Here is a 19,225-nt window from a genome sequence, read left to right on the forward strand (position 1 = left end):
GTGTTATGTCTTTCAATCCTTACCAATTGTGAGGGATACCCTCTGCTAGAGCAGGACATGTCTCTGGTCAAAGAGGGACGTCCCTCTGACCAAACTCACCCCATCCCAAAGGCCTCCTGCTGTGCACTGAAGGCGTTCTGCACGTAACATGCTCAGAGAGAGGCTTTGCTTCTCTCAGGGACAACACCTCACATCCCAGAGGTTCCCAGGGATGAGCACAGGCACCAGGAATGGGATCAGCTCACTCACCTCTGTGCTCTCGATACTCGTCTATGGCCACACTGGCCAGCTGCAGACCAACCATAGCAACTGTGCATCAGGGTCACATGAAAATAAAACAAAAAGTAAAAGAGGACATTTAAGAAGGAACTTTTCCTGAGGAACTCCTGGAATGCATTGAGCAGGTTCTGGGGCAGAACACACCACCCAGCTGGCCCTGGAACCACAAGGTCCTGTGCACCAGGAGCCCGACAGCAGCGCTGGGGGGGCTCTGACCTTCGAGGCCACTCAGGCTCTCCTGACCAAGAAGCTGCCTCTGCTGCCACAGCATTCAGGCACCACACAGGTGCCTCAGCACAGTCCCACCAGAACAGAGTCACCCCCAAAATGTGAGACACTCCTCCTCCACACTGCACGAGTGGAGAGGGACCTCCCAGGGCCCTTCATTGTCCCTTGGCCTTTTCATTTGGGCCTGTCTTCTCAAAGACTTTCAGATGACCACAGGCAAGAGGAATGGGATCCAGCACACCTACTTAGGAACCCAAATACATCTCTTAGGACACTCTGCCACCAGCTCTCCATTTCTGCCCACTGGGTTGATGCAGAAAGAAAAAGAAAAAAAGGAAACTTCACTAGGACTTTTCACTCCGGATTTCAAGAATGCATGAAGGAGCTTTTTGGGACTCACATATCCCTTATACTGCTCAAACCTCTGATGTACTTGGGGTTTTTAAAATCACTTATTTCCCCTTCTATCACTGTTTAAACAGAAGAAACGCAGCTCTTACCAGCTCCTCCAATGCCTGCCATGCTTCTTCTCTTCCAGGTCCTTTTCTCAAGGTTCACTCTGCAATGCAAGAGAAAAGGGGAGCAAAAGCTATGGGGTGGGAACAGGACTAGAGAAGAGGAGGCAGTTGAGAAGATCTGGGGGGGCAGCCAAGAGAGACAGGAGACTGTGAACTGCCAACCCTTTGCCTTCCCTGGGTTTGCTGGAACAAGGGCTGAACCCTGCTGCTCCCCTGTGATCCACCCCAGGGCCTTTGCTGGGCTTTATGACAGCCAGGGACGAGCCTGCCTGGTGTGAATTTAGGATGAAAATAACATTGATGACACACCTGTGTTTCGGCTGTGCCTCAGTCGTGCTCACCCCAAGTCAAGGAGCTTTCAGTTGCCCATGATCTGCCTGGGAGGAGCTGCACAAGAAACCAGGAGGGAGCACGGCCAGGACAGGTGACCCGAATGGGCCAGAGGGATATTCCAGACCCCAGAATGTCATGCCCAGCACAGAGGGACAGTCCCTGCCCTAAGGTCTGCTGTGGATGGGGGGCCGTGCTGTGTATTGCAAACCCCGATTCCACTGGCATTGCCCAGAGGGGCAGACTGCTCTGCTGCAGGTGCTCCTGCTTAGGTAGTCATGCTTTTCTGCTGGTTTTTGTTGTCGTAGACACTGATGTTCTTAGGGAAATCCCACCAACACTTGAAGGACAACTGGAGGATTCCCACTTCAGTGCCCCCCCAGTGAAGTGGTTCCTGACTGCCACAGTGTCCCTGTCGCTGTGCAGGTGTGGTGGACCAGGTACTGAGCTGAGGGGTTAAACCCTTCCCCTGGCTGTGCTCCTGCTCACTCAGCCCAGGACGCTGTTGGCTTTCTCTGCTGCTGCTGGCCATGGGTTCCACCTCCCGTGTGCTGCCTTTTTGCCCTGGAGCTCAGGCAGTTCAGCCAAGCAGCCCCATGAGATGAGTGTTTAATCAGGGGTACCTGGAGAGATCATTCCTGTCCTTGGAAGAGCCTGCCCTGTAAGATTTCCTGAGCTCCTTCACCCTTCAGATCTGCTTCCCATGCCACCACCTGGTTCAGTGCCCCAAGTTCATCCAAGTCTTCTCCTCTGCAGCCCCAGCTGTGCGCTCTGCTGCTGGCCTTACTCACTGCCCTTTGGTGCTGGGACCCCACTATTTCAGGGCTGGGACAGCCCAGGTTCACACTGATGATCATATCCCTGACCAGCTTGGGGGCCAGGACCAGGTCATTGGCCTCAAGGCTTCTCTGGGTTGCTTTCAGACTTCTCTAGAATTTCTAAGTGCCAAGACAGTGTCCTTCCCTTTCTGACTTCTCTGCTGCTCACTCACACAAGTCAACTTAACCTTTGCCCATCTTGCTGAGGATCTCCATATATTCAAGCTGCTCCTTCACACCAACAATTCTCAGGAGCTTTTGGGCCTAAAAAGTCCCCAGTGAGGATCTTTTGAACAATTTAGGGGGCATTTAGGCTCAGAAACAGCCATTTAGGAACATTTAGGGATCCAAATTGCCAATTTAAGGAGCTTTGGGGCTGAGAAACACTTTTTTTGGGAGGATTTGGGCTCAGAAATATCCATTTAAGGATTTTTTTGCCTTCCAAAAAAACCTGTTTAGAGAGGGTCTTGCTCAGAAACCCTGATTTAGGAAGCTTTGGGCCTAAGAAATGCACGTTTAGGGAGCTTTTCCAGTCAGAACCAGCGATTTTGGGAGCTTTTGGGGTTCAAAGCATTGATTTAGGGAGCATCTGGACTCAGAAAGGACAATTGAGGCAGAGACTGCCCTGCAGGCCACGGGGCACCCCGGGACTGCAGAGACTGCCCTGCCCGAAGGAGGCATGGACCCCGTGGGAGGCTCCTGCTGGAACAGGGTCCTGGCAGGGACCTGCTGACCCGTGGGGAGAGGAGCCCACACTGGAGTAGGTTTTCCTGGGAGGACTTGTGGCCCTGTGGGCGACCCACCTTGGAGCAGGGGAAGGATTCCTTTCCCTGAGCAGCAGCAGGAACAATCTGTGATGTAGTGACCCCCATTCCCACCTCCCTGCACTGCCGAGCAGGAGGAGGGAGAGCCCAGGAAGGAGGAGTGGAAAGGTGGGGGAAAGGAATTTGGAAGGTTTGTTTTACTTCTCATTATCCCTCTCTGATTTGGTTGCTAATAAATTCAATTCATTTCCCCAATTCAAGTCTGCTTTTCCTGTGATAGCAATCGATGAGGGATCTCTCCCAGTCCTTATTAGAAGGAAAAATAGAGTGTTCTTGCAAAACTTGGAATAAAGTCATAATTAGCTTAGTAGTAGAGAGTGGAAAGTTAGTGGTTATGCAACCTTTGACCATAGGAAAACAGAGTTTGCTTGGGAACAGGAGAAGCAATCTGCTGCAGGGAGAGGATGGCCCATTTTGAAGGATGTGTGTGACAGCCCCCATTTTGAATGATGTGACAGCCCCCAGTGAAAGGCACAGTTTGGATACAACATAGGCCAAAAGGGAGGGGGAGGCCAGCGTGCAGTGGGGAGGGTGTAGCCGGGGTGTGGGGGAGTCTGTAACCCCGGAGTATCTCTGCCAAAGGAGAAACGGGGAAGGAACTGCATTTTGGGGGAGATGGGATACAACATTATCAGAAACATTACTGAGCTCAGAAATACCCACCTAGGGAGCTCTTGGGGCCTGAAACAGCAACTCAGGGTGCATTTGGGTCCAGAAACACTGATTTAGGGAGACTTGGGGCTCAGAATACACCACTTTAGGGAACCTCGGGCCTAAGAACCCCCAGTTTGGGGCAACTGAGGCTTAGAGAAACTGTTGTCGGGAGGTTTGGGTCAGGGAGAGCGATTTGGGGAGAGTTTTGGCTGAGAAAGAGCGATTGAAAGAGCTTCTGGACTGCAAAAGACCAATTCGAGCAGATTTCAGGCTCCGTAGCCCCCACTTAGGCAGCTCTGGAGCTCCAACCCAGCGATTTAGGGAGCTCTGGGCGCAGAAACATGAGCTGCGGGAGCAGCAGCAGCCCAGCAGGGCAGAGGTGGGACGAGGGGCTGCACTTACCGGGCCGGGGTCGGGCACCGGCGGCTCCGCGGCGGGAGGAGAGGGCCCGGCGACTGCTGCCAGTCAAAGCCCGCTCCCGCTCCACGCCCGCGGGCTCCACCCCCACCCAGCGCTCGGGTTCCCTCCGGCTTTCTCGGAAACCACGAGCGAAAATGCTGCGGGCGGGGGGCGGTTCCCGGGGCGGGAGAGGAACCGGAGCCCCGGGGAGAGGAGAAGGGGGCACGGGGCTGGAGTTTGGGAGTTCGGGGCTCTGGACCCCCAATTTCAGGAACTTGGTGGCTTAGACACCCCTGTTTCGGCGGGTTTGGGGCAATAACAGTAAATTCAGGAGCTTTGGGGCTAAGAAAATGCGACTGGGGGGGCTTTGGGGTTGCAGAACAACGATTTCAGGAGCTTTTTGGCTCAGGAAAAAACCTCTTGGGGAGCTCTGGGTCTCAGAAACACCAATTTAGCAAGCTTTGGGCTCCAAAAAAAAATAAAATTAGGGATATTTTGAGCTCAGAAACAGCAATTTAGAGAGATTTTGGGCTCAGAATTACAAATTTAAGGACACTTTGGGGTCCAAAGCACCGATTTAGGGAGCTTTGGGGCTGAGAAACAGGCATTCCAGGAGGATTTGGGCAATTTAGGTTGCATTTGGGTTCAGAAAGAATGATTTAGGGAGCCCTGGTGCTCCAAAACACCAATTTAGGGAACCTTGGGCCTAAGAAACCCCGATTTGGGGAAGCTGAGGCTCAGGAAACCTGGTATCAGGAGCTTTGGGTCAGGGAGAGCGATTTGGGGATATTTTCAGCTCAGAAAGAGCGATTGAAAGAGCTTTTGGGCTCCAAAAGACCAAGCGAAGCAGATTTTGGGCTCAGTAGCCCCCATTTAGGCAGCTTTGGAGCTCCAAACCAGCGATTTAGGGAGCTTGTGTGCTTGTGAATTTTGGGAGCAGCAGTAGCAACACGGAGGAGTGGTGGGAGCGAGGGGCTGGCACTTGCTGGGACAGGGTTGGAACAAGCGGCTCGGCGGCTCCTCCTGGTGTGAGCAGAGGAGCCACGGAGAGAGGCTGCCCTGGCCCTGGGGCAGCAGGAGCTGCCTGAGTTGATGATCGATCTCCTGAGCTTTCCAGACACAGAGTCCCTGTCCCTGACCTCCATTGCCTCCATTTCTTGCTGCAGGGCCAGACCTGACTGTGCTGCTCAGCTGGGCCGGGGCAGGGCAGGGATTTGGGCTTAATGGGGTGAAAAAAACATGGAAAGAGGTCCCAGGAGCACAGTGGGAGAACATTTCCACGGGTGGGATCTGCATGACTGCTGCACCACGTTCCAGGGCACCTCCTGGGGCCAGACCACATCTAAGGCTGCTGCTGAGTTGTGAGGGATGTGACAGATGTGACCCCACAGCCACCTCCCAGCCAGGGGCTCCTGCTGCCCATGAGATCCTGAGGCACAGCCCACTCCTCACAGCATTCCCACCCCTCTTCTCCTTGTGTCCCACGGGTTGAGCAGATACAGGTCAGCTCACATTCCTCTCCCAACACCTTGTGCCTGCTCTGGGCCCTCCAGGTCCTTGTCCTGCTCCCCAGGGGAGTGTGGGAGTGTTGAGAATGTCTGATTCATGTTTAAGTTGGGGGCTGGCTGTTTGTGGGGGGTGGGTAGGATGACAGCTGGAAAAAGCCATTAAAGAAATTGGATGTTGCTTCCTACCCTTTGTGTCAAGCCTTCATTATCCTTCCTGAGCTTGGCCCCCACCCCCTGCACTCCCTGGGCTCACTGTGTTGGGAAGTGCTCGTGCTGCCAGAAGACTGAGATGATTTTTAGGGTGTTTCCACCTCCTGTGATTTCCTGCTGCACAATGGCAAATACACTGACTGCCTGGTTTCAACAAAGGGAGGAAACAGCAGCCAAAGTGCAACCCAAAGCAGAGCAGCTGAATTACCCAGCGAGCTCTACACAAAATCTCAGGGCAGAGTCCTGGGAATCCTGGATTTTAAGTGAATGAGCATTTCCAGCAGCAGCACAGCTGGCCCCTGGGTTCAGAACTGGAGCCTCGAACCTGTCTGTTCTACACCCTCCATGTCATTTCCCAGGAACTGTTAACAATAGACCATTTGCAGCAGCTGCCCAGAGCACACCTGACCCCTCAGGCTGTAGTTATGGGTGATGTTAACTTCCCTCCAGGGGCTCATTAGCACCTCCACACCCAGCCTGAGAGGTCATGGCTGCTAACGGGCCACCAAGGATTCCAAAAATATCTCAAGACTCACAATCACCCCTTGTGGAACTCCCCACCCTGGGGGAGGTACTGGGCATTCCCACTGGAACCTCAGGGTATATAATCTTGGGGTCTTGGGAATTCTGACCCACTTGTTGGATCCAGAGGAGGACCAGAACCTCGACTGGACTGCAACCAGCACTCTCACCAACAGGTTTACCTTTCCTCTTACTTTGGACTCAGGGGGACCATGTGGGGCTCAGCACGGGGACCAGCAAACACCATTCTGTTCGTGCCCCAGGCTACTGGGTTATACATCTGGGTTTTATGGGTTAAAACCAATTGTTTGTCCACATAATTGTACTTATTGTATTATTTTTATTAAATTGTAACTGATTTCTATTCTGAGTTGGATTAATTTCTCTGGTTTACCTTTAAACCAGCACAATCTCAAGAAAAAGGGGAGAGACACAGTAATATGTATTCCTGATGAGCATTCCCAAATAAAGAACATCTTGCAGTTTCCCTGAACAACCAAAATGACAACTAAGAACTAAAAGGAATTAAAAATCCAACAAAGATTTGATGCCAACAAGAGGCCTTTGTTTCCAAGACCAGTTGTCTTTCCTGCTATGGAACTGAGATTTTTTTCTTGATGCAGATGCACCACAATTAGCACTGATGGGCTCTGCTGTTAATTGTCTCTGCAGGGAGGTCAATGTCTCAGCAGATGGGGAGTTAAAGTGTTCATAACTCAGGCCAGCCCTTCTGAGGAGCAGGAAGAGTGCTGAAGGAGGGAAGCTGCTACTGCTGTTCCCCAAGTTCGTCTCAGGATCTTGTTTGTGCCCGGAGTTATCAAGCCTTTCCCTCTCCAAGGATTAAAATGCAGTTTAAAATAGGATTTATGAACTCATAGAATCACAGACTGCCCTGAGCTGAAAGGGAGCCACAAGGATCATTGAGTCTAACTGCCTTCCCTGCATGGGACACCCCAACAATCCCACCATGTGCCTGAGAGCGCTGTCCCCGCGCTCCTTGAACTGGGAAGAAGTAAATAGGGCTGCACAGTGAGAATCCTAACATTGGTGAGGGAGGGAAGCCAAGGAGCAGCAGTGAGGTGTGTGCAGTGCCCTTGCAGGCTGCCCTGCACACTCCCAGAGGGCAGCACCCTGCCAGGCGCTCCCGACGCTGCCCTTCACACTCCCAGGGCACTGGTGCTCCGAGCGGTGCTGTGCACACCCCCCACAGCCTGGCACGCTCACAGCCTGCCCGTGGTGCCCGGCTGGCACAGCGTGCCCGAGCTCACAGCCCAGCTCCGCACACACGGCCCGCTCGCAGGCTCACACCTGTGCCCAGCACACCTGTGCCCAGCACACCTGCACCCAGCACACCTGTGCCCAGAACAACTGCACCCAGCACACCTGTGCCCAGCACACTTGCACCCAGCACACCTGCACCCAGCACACCTGTGCCCAGAACAACTGCACCCAGCACACCTGTGCCCAGCACACTTGCACCCAGCACACCTGCGCCCATCACACCTGTGCCCAGCACACCTGTGTCCAGCACACCTGTACCAGCACACCTGCCCTACAGCCCTACACCAGGGCCCTGAAGGTGCACAGGGCTGTTGGTGACAGTGCCCCACACGCCCCTGCTTGCAGGAGCACACAGGTCCCCTGGGTGCCCCCCACATGCATCCCCTCACCCGAGTGCTGTGCTTGCCCCTGTGTCCTGCACACCCAGGACCCATTTGCAGGTGCCACAGGTTCCCAACAGGACCCTGCACGGGCCTCCTGTTCCCACCAGCATCGCCAGCACGGCAGTGCCCGCGTGGCACCTGCTCCTGAGCATCACCCTCAACCTGGACCCTGCACACACATCCTGCTGGCACAGCACCCTGCTCCCCCTGGCACCCACACACTGCCCTGCAGGGATGGGGGGCTCAACTGGCAGCGACGGCTCAGGGCAGTGCCTGCACTCAAACCTGTTAAGCGGCCACTTTATTTTTGTAGAACACTTTGATAAAAAGAAGGAGTGCCTAGAGGGAGGGGAGATTTTTCCCTGTGCTTTCTCCAGCACTTTATGCTGGAAGGACATTCCCCCCCTCAGCCAGGGTTCTGGGCACAGCAGGGGCTACAAGTCCACAAATGCTGGGGGTGCTCAGGGCCAGTTCCAGTCCTCTCCGCTGGCCATGGGGTGCTGGGTGTGGCCCTTTGTGATGCAGGTGCCTTTCAGGGCCCTCTGTGATGTAGCAGATGGTGGTGCCTGGAGAGCCTTGTGAGGTCACAGAGCCCCACCCTGCCCCAAGGGTATCTAAGGGGCACGGAGCCCTGGGGTGCCCACTGCCAGGAGAGCCGCGCTCTTAGGAGAAAGCAACTCCCTGCATCCCTCTCGAACAGAGGACGACAGAGATGGATGAGAACAAGGGCACCCCCAACTCCCAGCCCCCCAGCCCCTTGCCCACCTGGCTGCAAGACCAGGCACTCAGCGGGCAGTGGCTGGGGGCAGTGGGCGGCTCAGACCTGCCACTGTCAGAGACTGAGGAGGGGGCCTTTGCCCACGTGGACGATGACTGGAAATACGACACCCATCCAGACCTTTCCCAATGTGCAGATGTTACCGCATGGGAAGAAGACATGACACTCCAAGAGCTTTACCGATGGGAAGAAGAAGTGAGAGTCCAACAACGTTCCCAACGGGGAGCCAGAAGACACCGAGAGCTCTACGAATTTGAAGACGTGAGAGTCCGAGAACTTTCCCAATGGGGGGATGGGAGACACCCAGAGCTGTACCAATGGGAAGAAACCGTGAGACGTCAGGAGCTGTACGAATGGGAAGAAGATGGTGTGAGATACCATGAGCTGACCCGATGGGAAGAACATGTGACAGTGCAAGAGGTGTCCCAAAGGGAAGAAGAAGAGACATATCAAGAGTTGTCCCAATGGGGAGATTTGAGAGGCCAAGAACTTTCCCAATGGGGAGATGTGGCAGTCCCAGAGCTGTCCCAGTGGGAAGGTGAGAGATACCATGACCTGCCTCAATGGGAAGAAGATGTGCAAAGGCATGGACTGTACCAATGGAAAGACAAGAGAGACCCAGAGCTCTCCCAAGTGGGAGACAAGACAGACAAGGAGCAATGTCAGGAAGAAGACTACAGTGCCCAAGAGCTGCCCCAAAGGGAAGAGAGGAGTGAGAAAAAGCTGTCCCAGTGGGGAGATGATGTTGGTTACAGTACCTGGGACAAACCCTGGCGCCCGCTGAACGCTGGGGACCCCCAGACTGTTCCCCAGGAGGGGCCCGGCTCTGCCAGCAGCGTGGGCACAGAGGTGGCAGCAGAGACAGCCCGTGACCTGCCCAGTCCAGCTCCTGCCCCAGTGAGTGCCACGGACGCTGAGCCGACAGATGCTGCCCCAGCTGGAGCTGCTGAGGAGGAGGAGCCCCAGGGGCCTCTGGCTCCTGTTGAGGAAGAGGCAGAAGGTTCTCCAGCCTTCGGAGAGCAGGTGCCATCGGCAGAGACACAGAGCCCTGCCCCACACAGCCCCTCAGAGGGCAGCGAGGCCCTGCTGGACACAAAACAGTACATCACATGTGGGAACGTGAAGAAGGCTGAGCTTGTGATCCAGGGATCCAGCCGGGAGCCAGAGGAACAGAGAGAGCTGGAACAAACAAGGAATGCAGACATGCAAGAAACCGTAAGAGCACCAGGGTCAGAGAGCCCCGTGTCTGCCTCACACATCCCCTCAGAGGGCAGTGAGGCCCTGCTGGACACAGAGCAATACATCACATGTGGGATTGTGAAGAAGGCTGAGCTTGTGATCGAGGGATCCAGCCAGGAGCTGGAGGAACAGAGAGAGCTGGAACAAACTACAGCTACAGAAATGGTACCATTAGTTCCAGCAGAAAGGACAGAGAGTCCAGTCCCTGCCCTGCAGAGCCCCCCAGACAGCAGCCAGGATCTGCTGGACATGGCCTTTTGGTTCTTCAGGGAGATCATGAGGAAGGCTGAGCGTGTGCTCAGCTGCTGGCCGGAGGATCAGAGGGTCCCAGAACAAAGCATGGCTACAGAAATGATAACAACAATTACAGTAGAAAGGACAGTGGAGAGCCCAGTCCCTGCCCCACACAGCCCCTCAGACAGCAGCAAGGCCCTGCTGGACACAGACCAGTCCATCACCCGTGAGATCCTGAGCAAGCCTGAGCTTGAGATCCAGGGATCTGGCCAGGAGCCAGAGGACGAGAGAAACCTGGAACAAACCATGGATACAGACACAGTAACAACAGTTCCAGCAGAAAGGGAAGAGAGCCCAGTCCCTGCCCCACAAAACCCCTGCTCCCCCAGCAGCCCCTCACCTTCCCAGGTGAAAGCCCAGGCCCTCAGAGAGCAGGAGGAGGGAGCAGGAGGATGGGACTCAGACCTGGCAGTGCAAGGCACTGACAAGGGGCCCTTCCCTGGGGAGGGCATAGACTGGAAATACTACGTTGACCAAGACATTTCCCAGTGGGAAGATGAGGGAGACCAAGAGTTGTCCCAAGAAGACATCAACACATACCAAGAAACGTCCCAGTGGGAAGACTGCATTGAGCAGGAGCTGTCCTCTGGAGAAGTCAAGAGCTACCAGGAATTGTCTGACTGGGAAGAATACAGCGAGGAAGAGGAGCCCCAAGGAGAAGTGAAGAGCTACCAAGAAGTGTCTGACTGGGAAGAAAACATCAAGCAAGAGCAGTCCCACGGAGAAGAGAATAGCAGCCAAGTGTCTGACTGGGAAGACTACAGCGAGGAAGAGCTGTCCCACGGAGGAGTGAAGAGCTACCAAGAAGTGTCCGACTGGGAAGAAAACATCGAGCAAGAACAGTCCCAAGGAGAAGAGAGCAGAGGCCAAGAAGTGTCTGACTGGGAAGAATACAGCAAGGAAGAGCTGTCCCATGGAGGAGTGAAGAGCAACCAAGAAGTGTCTGACTGGGAGGACTACAGTGAGGACGAGCAGTCCCAAGGGGAAGGCAGTAGCTACCAAAAACTGCCTGACCAGGAAGAATACAGCAAGGAAGAGCAGTCCCAAGAAGTCAAGAGGCACAAAGAACTGTCCAACTGGGAGGACTCCAGAGAAGAAGAACAATGCCACAGAAAAGGCAGTAGCTCCTCAGAAGTGACCGACTTGGAAGAATGCAGCATGAAAGGGCAGCCCCAAAGAAAATTCAGTAACTACCAAGAACTCCTGTGTGACTCCATTGCCCAAGAGCTGGGCCAGGATGAAGACTCCTTGGGCCAGGACTTTTCCGACTGGGAAGACTACACACCCTCCTGGCTGTCCCGATGGGAAGATGACAGCGACAGAGAGCTGGCACTGGCGGACTGGGAACACATGAGCGTCCCCAGCTTGGGGGTCAAGCCCTTGCTCCCGGAGGAGGACGAGTGGGAAGAATTGAGCGTGCTGGAGCTGTCCCAAGGACAAGGCACAGAAGACAGGCTGAGAATTCTTGCAGCAGGGGGGCTCCCAGTGCCCGTCCCTCGCCAGGCATGGGCTGAGCGCCGGGCACCCGCCCCGTGCACACAAGGGCCGCTCTGCGCCTCACCTCCCCAGCTGGAAGCCCTGTTCCCCGGAGGGACTGAAGCTTCTCCAGCCTTTGGAGAGCAGGTGCCATGGACAGGGACACAGAACCTGGTCCCTGCCCCACGCAGCCCCTGCTGCCCCCCCAGCCCCTCGCCTCCCCAGCTGGAGGCCCAGGCCCTCAGCAGGCAGCTGCCTGTCCCCACCAAACGTCTCTCCCGCTTCAGGCGGGCGCTCGGGGCTCTGCGCAGGCTGTTCCGCTCCTGCACGGCGGGACAGCCCCAGGATTAGGCCCCGCTCCAGCGCCAGGCCGGGCCCAGACACCTCTTAACTGCTTCCAGCACAGACGCTGACACCACTACCAACCTGCGACACTTATTCCAATACTTGACTACTCCTGCAGGGAATGAGCAAGACAGGACCTCTTGCTCCCAGAAACTCCCTGCAGGAGGACAACATACTCGATTATTGCCAAAAAACCCAAATATGGCTTAAGTCAATTAACTACTTTAATTAATTAATTAGGCTAGTTAAGTAATTAAGTAATTTAATTAATAATTATTATTATATACAGTTATAATATTTAGATAGACTATTTTAGATTTACTTCAAAGATAGAGTTACATAAGATAGATATACTGTATTTACATATTATAATAATTACTATATTTATAGGGAACATAGATAGATGCTTGCAGTTAGACTGTAGGAATTAGAAACAAGAGAAGACATAAAATTAGGAAGATTTCCTGTAGTTTCCATTTAAGTACCCTTTACCTCTACCTATCTCTTTACCTCACATTTATCGTTAAATAAAATCTGTATTAAATAAAATCCGCCTGTTGTCAGCAAATGGTCTCATTTACACCTTAATTTGGGCTGAGGCATCCCTTCCTAATCAGATCAGAACACATGGGCAGGGACACCTTCCACCACACCAGCTGGCTCCAACCCCGTGCCCTGGTCCTGCTGGCCACACTGTTCTAACAGGCCAGGTGCCACTGGCTTGTTGGTCACCTGGGCACACACTGGCTCACGTTCAACCAGCACCCCCAAGTCCCTTCCTGCTGAGCAGCTCTCAAGGCACTCTACCCTCAGCCTGGAGTGTTCCATGAGGTTCCTGTGAGCCCAGTGCAGGACCTGACACTTGGCCTTATTGATCCAGCCTGTCCAGGTCCCTCTGCAGGGCCTTCCTGCCCTCCAGCGCACCAACACTCCCACCCAACTTAAGGTCAGCTGCAAATTCCCTGAGGGTGCACTCGATGTTAAACAGGACCAACCCCAACATTGAGCCCTTGGGAACCCCACTAGTGACTGACCCCACCTGGATTTAGTTCCATTCCCCACCACTCTCTGGGCCTGGCCATCAGCCATTTTTTTCTCAGCAAACGGTTCCCTCATCAAAGCCACAAGCAGCCAGTTTCTGCAGGAGATGCTGTGGGAGATGGTGTCCTAAAGAAAGCTACCCTGGGAAAGCTTTTTTTTTTTTTGCCTCTGGCCTTACAGTCAACAAAAGAGGATGAAATGAAATAATCATTTTGGCATGGAAATACTTGTCTTCATAAACTTCAGCCTCAGTTTTTGTTTTGTTTTTCTTTTTTTTTGGACTCATTTCTCCTTTGTTCTGTTCCTGTTTCTGATTGTGGGAATGACTCCTGTGAGTGCAAACCCTCGTGTGGTTTTATGAGGAACAGAATTGTGTATTTCTGTTAGAATCTGGTACTGACTGAAACAATCCACTGAGTCTAAAGTGTGCCTTTGGTTGAGTGCGAGCTCTCTGTCGCTGTCATCTTCCCATCGGGATAGCTCTGAGGGTGTGTAGCCTTCCCAGGCAGAAAACTCTTTGCCAATGGAGTCTTCCTCTTGGGAAAGCTCTTGGGCAATGTCGTCTTCCCAGTCGCACAGGTCTTGGTATCTCTTGACTTCTTGACTCTCATTTTCTCCCCACAGGTTGAGCTCTCGCACTGTCCCACGTTCTTCCCATGGCTGCAGCTCTGGGCCGCTCACGTTTCCCCCGTGGAACACTTAGAAGGTGCCTTTGGAAAGATTTTGGGGTGGACCAAAGAGCTGTGAAAACAGCTCAAAAGGGCTTGTTTGCCCACGTCCAAACTGTGCTTGTTTCCTAACAAAGATGACTCACTGGCAATAGTCAGGCTCAGAGCGTGTCTGTGCAGGCTTTGCCGGACAGGCTCCACAGTCCTGGGGCAAATGTGTTTGGATGCCAGTTCTTTGTGAGCCGGGTTCAAGGGACAGGTTCAGTTTGCCTTTGGAGAGAACGCACACACCTGCCCTCCCAGCCTCAACTGGGAACTCTGCTACTGGGAGAGTTGGGAGCTGAGTAGTCCCTCCTCACAGATCCCTAAGTGGTACCTGAGTTTTCAAATGCATAACTATCTAGAGTAGCTAAAAAATTACATCTGTACACTCTCTTCTGATGCCTTACAAGTTTAAATAGAAAAGACACAAATTCTGAAGTAATTTGAACAGTGTTCTCTCTTTCTTTGCTTTGTAATTTCCTGGGGAACTGCATTGCAACAGTGGCCTAGAATTTAAGGAATACAAGGCAGTATTTTATATTATTATTGTTTACATTTCTATTATCTATTAAAATAAAAATGTATAATATATTATAAATATTTTAAAATTATAATTGATATAATATTTGATTGCTATTTAGTATTTTCATTTATCTCTATTTTCAATTTATTTGATTTATTTTAGCAGTACTCTTAGTAGTAGTACTTCATTTATTTAAATAAGGATAAACAAAGAAAGAATCAATAAATTGCTGCTAAATAATGTAAAGAGAGTTCCAAATCCATTAAGAAATGAACTAGAATTCCTGTGGTTGGGTGCATCAAAATCACCCCATGGCTGCACCAGGGCAAAAATCACCTGTGGAGATATTGGGACCAGTTAAGTGAGAGGTGACACTAAACACACAGGGTTTAATCTTTTACCCCAAACTGACTAAAAAACTATTTTTTTTATCCCAAACAAACTAAGTTTTTAATCTGTTTGCAACAGAAAACAGGTTTTATTGTGCTAGTCTGTTGTACCCGGGGTTTGAAAGGCACAAGAAATAAATAATAAATAAAATACAGCTAAATACCCTTGGGAAAGGGGAATGGCTTTCATGGGCACTTCATTGCACGCTGTTTCTGCCACTGTTCAGGGCCAAGAGTCCTTTCCCTGCTCCAGCGTGGGCTTCCTCCTGTGGGAGACAGTTCCCTGGGAACTTCTGCTGCAGGAGTCCTTGCACAGGATCAGTCCTTAAGGAATCACTCTAGTGTGGGTCCCTTGCATGGGCTCAATCCTTCAGGAACGGGCTGCTCCAGCATGGGTCCCCCACAGGGCCACAAGTCCTTCCAGGAAAACCTGCTCCAGAGTGGGCTCCTCTCTCCATGACACTGCACATCCCTGCCAGGACCCTGCTCCAGGCTGGGCCTCCCCCAGAGTAACAGCCTCCTTTGGGCATCCCCCTGCTCGCTGTGGGCTCCTCCAGGGGCTGCAGGTGAATCTCTGCTCCCCCATGGACCTCCACGGGCTGCAGGGGCACAGCTGCCTCCCCATGGGCTGCAGAGGGACCTCAGCTCCGGTGCCTGGAGCCACTCCTGGCCCTCCTTCTCCACTGCCCTGGGGGTCCGCAGAGCTGTTTCTCCCACACGTTCTCACGTCTCATTTCTCTGAGCGCAATTCCATCGGCACCAGAACTTTATTTTTCCTTCTTCAGTCCATTCTCCCAGAGGTGTCACTGCCATCTCTGAGGGGCTCAGCCTTGGCCAGCGGCAGGTCCATCCTGGACCCGGTTGGCACTGGCCCTGTTGGACGGGGGGAAGCTTCCAGCACCTTCTGACAGAAACCAGCACTGTAGCCCCCCCGGTACCCTGGGCAGCGTGTGAGTGTGGGGGCAGCGTGCGAGTGTGCAGGACACTGTTGTGAGCACTGGATGGAACGGAGGGGCTGCAATGTCTGGAGCTGCACTTGTCAATGGAACCCGAGACCCTCTGGGGAAGGACTGAGGGACAAACCAATGAAGCGGCTATGTGTCCACATGGGAGGCTGCTCTTGGTAGCCCAGGAAGGACAGTGACGTGGAGGAATTGTTGTTTCAGGAATAGCCAAGGAACATCTCCAAATACACGGCCCTTGGCAGTTGGGCAGTGTTAACTGGGAGCAGCACAGAGCTGGTCAGACAGGTCCAGGAGATTCCTAAAAGCCCTGGATGACAATTCCTGGGTTAGAGGGATTCAGGAAGTCACCTGGGAGAGGTCCCAGGTTGGACTCGATGATCTTGGAGCTCTTTTGCAACCTTTCTGATTCTGGGATTCTTTTCCCGGTTGGAGCTGCAGCACGTTGCCTTTCCCAGGGTAGCTTCCTTTAGGACAACCTTGCTGAGAGCTTTCCAGCTGATGGCACAGGGATCTGGGAGCAACAGCCCAGAGCCAGCTGCTGCCTTAGGTGGGGGTGGCTGAGGGGAAGCCCTCCTGTCTGGCCCCAGGCTGTTGCAGGCAGGCAGTGCTGGGGAGGAACACACTGCAGCCTGGCCCCAGGGAGTGACCTCTGGGAGATGAGACTTTTTGAGAGAAATTGTTCCCTGGGAGGGAGGGGAGGCCCTGGCCCAGGTTACCCAGAGAAGCTGTGGCTGCCCCATTGCGGGAAGTGTCCAAGGCTGGGTTGGACGGGGTTGGAGCCAGCTGGTGTGGTGGAAGGTGTCCCTGTTCATGTGTTCTGATCCGATTAGGGAGAGATGCCTCAGCCCGAATTAAGGTGTAAATGGGACCATTTGCCCACAACAGGCAGATTTTACTTAATAAAGATTTTATTTAACAATAAATGTGAGTTAAAGAGACAGGTAGAGATAATGGATGCTTAAATGGAAACTACAGTAAATCTTCCTAATCTTATGTCTTGCATTCTGTAATTCCTATAGCAAGCACCTGCAAGCACCTATTTATGTGCCCTATAAATACGGTAATTATTATAATATGTAAATATAGTATTATCTATCTTATGTAAGTCTGTCTTCATAGTAAATCTAAAATAGTCTACCTATATATTTTAACTACATATTATAATAATTATTAATTTTTTTTAATTAATTACTTAACTGGCTTAATTGTAACAACCAGATAATATAGAAATGCCAAAAATAATGTTTTACCATTGTTTCTTCCTGTCAAAACTTCCTACCAAAAATTCTCTGTCAGTTTTCTGCCAGAAGTTCTCACCAGAGCTTGCTGCTGGAGTTTTCCTGCCAAAAGATCCTACCATTGCTTATGGTTATCAAAGAACCAGTTACCCTAGCGGAGAATCTCTCCCCATCTCCCATCACCTTTTCTCTGCCACTGTGTGCTGCCTACCTGCCACAGGAGACTGAAACTCTGCCAGCGTGTAGAAGAACTGACACCCCCTGTGCACGTGCATGAGTTATATCTTATCCCTCCACCTTGGTCCTATTTCTGACGGCTGAAAGGTGCTGTTGAATCGGGACCCTGCACGGACTGGGACACAGCTCAATGTGAGCAGTAAGGCCACACATCCTGGCTGCATTCCAGAGAACTAAGCCGCTAAGACCACCCCCAGCAGCTAAGAGATAACATTAAAAAGCAGCAGAGACAGAGAAAGAAAAAGGTATAAACCGCTTCTCCCCCCCACACACACTAGCTCGGCAGGAAGATAAGTATGGTGGTATCTTTGCTTCTAGAAGTAATCTTAGCTTTTTCCAACCTTTTCTTATTTTTTCCTCTTCCTCTTTGCATCTCTTAGCAACTAATAAAATCAGGGTTTGGTATCAACAGATAACTTGTGTGAGCTTTGATTTTGCTCAGGGGAATATTCAAATCTGAAGTTCTTTCTGCAACATTTAAGCAGGTTGTAAGAGGGGAGGGAACTTGGAGGGAATATAAGGATGTAGTGAGGTCATGCAGGGAGAAAATTTGAAGGGTCAAAGCCAAATTAGAACTGAATTTGGCCACTGCACTTAAAGTCAACAAGAAAAGTTTCTATAAATCCCTTGGCAGCAAAAGGAGGGCTCAGGAGATTCTCCATCCTTTGCTGAATGCAGAGGGCAGCACAGTGTCAGGGGAGGAGGAAAAGGCTGAGGGACCTAATGCCGCCTTTACCCCAGTCTTTTAACACCAAAGCCAGTTGTCCTCAGGATGCCCAGATCCCAGGGCTGGAAGCTGGTGATGGGGAGCTGAGTGAAGCCCCCATAATCCAGGAGGAAATGATCAGTGACCTGCTCTGCCAGTGAGACCCCCACAAGTGGCTGGGCCCAGATGGAATGAACCTGAGAGTACTGAGGGAGCTGGAGAAAGAGCTGGCCAAGCCACTCTCACTGGTTTACCAGCAGTCCTGGAGAACTGGAGGAGTCCCAGCTGACTGGGAATCAGCAAATGTGATGCCCATCTACAAGAAGGGTCGGAAGGAGGATCTGGGGAACTCCAGGCCTGTCAGCCTGACATCAGTACCAGGGAAGGCCATGGAGCAGATCCTCCTGAGTGCCATCACATGGCATGTGCAGGACAACCAGGGGATCCGGCCCAGCCAGAGTGGGTTTGGGAAAGGAAGGTCTTGCTTGACTGAATGAACTCCTTCTATGACAAAATGACCCCCTCAGTAGCTGAGGGAAAGGCTGGGGATGTGTCTCTCTAGAATTCACTAAAGCTTTTGACACCATCTCCCACAGCATCTCCTGCAGAAACTGGCTGCTTGTGGCTTTGATGAGGGAACCGTTTGCTGAGAAAAAAATGGCTGATGGCCAGGCCCAGAGAGTGGTGGGGAATGGAACTAAATCCAGGTGGGGTCAGTCACTAGTGGGGTTCCCAAGGGCTCAATGTTGGGGTTGGTCCTGTTTAACATCGAGTGCACCCTCAGGGAATTTGCAGCTGACCTTAAGTTGGGTGGGAGTGTTGGTGCGCTGGAGGGCAGGAAGGCCCTGCAGAGGGACCTGGACAGGCTGGATCAATAAGGCCAAGTGTCAGGTCCTGCACTGGGCTCACAGGAACCTCATGGAACACTCCAGGCTGAGGGTAGAGTGCCTTGAGAGCTGCTCAGCAGGAAGGGACTTGGGGGTGCTGGTTGAACGTGAGCCAGTGTGTGCCCAGGTGACCAACAAGCCAGTGGCACCTGGCCTGTTAGAATAGTGTGGCCAGCAGGACCAGGGCACGGGGTTGGAGCCAGCTGGTGTGGTGGAAGGTGTCCCTGCCCATGTGTTCTGATCTGATTAGGAAGGGATGCCTCAGCCCAAATTAAGGTGTAAATGAGACCATTTGCTGACAACAGGCGGATTTTATTTAATACAGATTTTATTTAACGATAAATGTGAGGTAAAGAGATAGGTAGAGGTAAAGGGTACTTAAATGGAAACTACAGGAAATCTTCCTAATTTTATGTCTTCTCTTGTTTCTAATTCCTACAGTC

At 52.3% G+C, this 19,225-nt stretch overlaps 1 protein-coding gene across 6 annotated transcripts in view; it reads right to left on the minus strand.

The window, feature by feature from the left end:
- LOC116779902 (ribosome-binding protein 1-like) overlaps nt 1–9,951 on the minus strand; it is a 552,013-nt gene extending 542,062 nt beyond the window's left edge. For all 6 annotated transcript variants that reach the window (XM_032674411.1, XM_032674415.1, XM_032674407.1 and 3 more), the window contains exon 1: nt 9,947–9,951. The gene's annotated coding sequence lies outside the window, so the exon portion shown is untranslated. The remainder of the gene's footprint in view (nt 1–9,946) is intronic.
- Nucleotides 9,952–19,225: the final 9,274 nt, after the last annotated feature.

This window comes from Chiroxiphia lanceolata, chromosome 32 (genome assembly GCF_009829145.1).
Source record: "Chiroxiphia lanceolata isolate bChiLan1 chromosome 32, bChiLan1.pri, whole genome shotgun sequence".
Classification (NCBI taxonomy): Eukaryota; Metazoa; Chordata; class Aves; order Passeriformes; family Pipridae; genus Chiroxiphia; species Chiroxiphia lanceolata.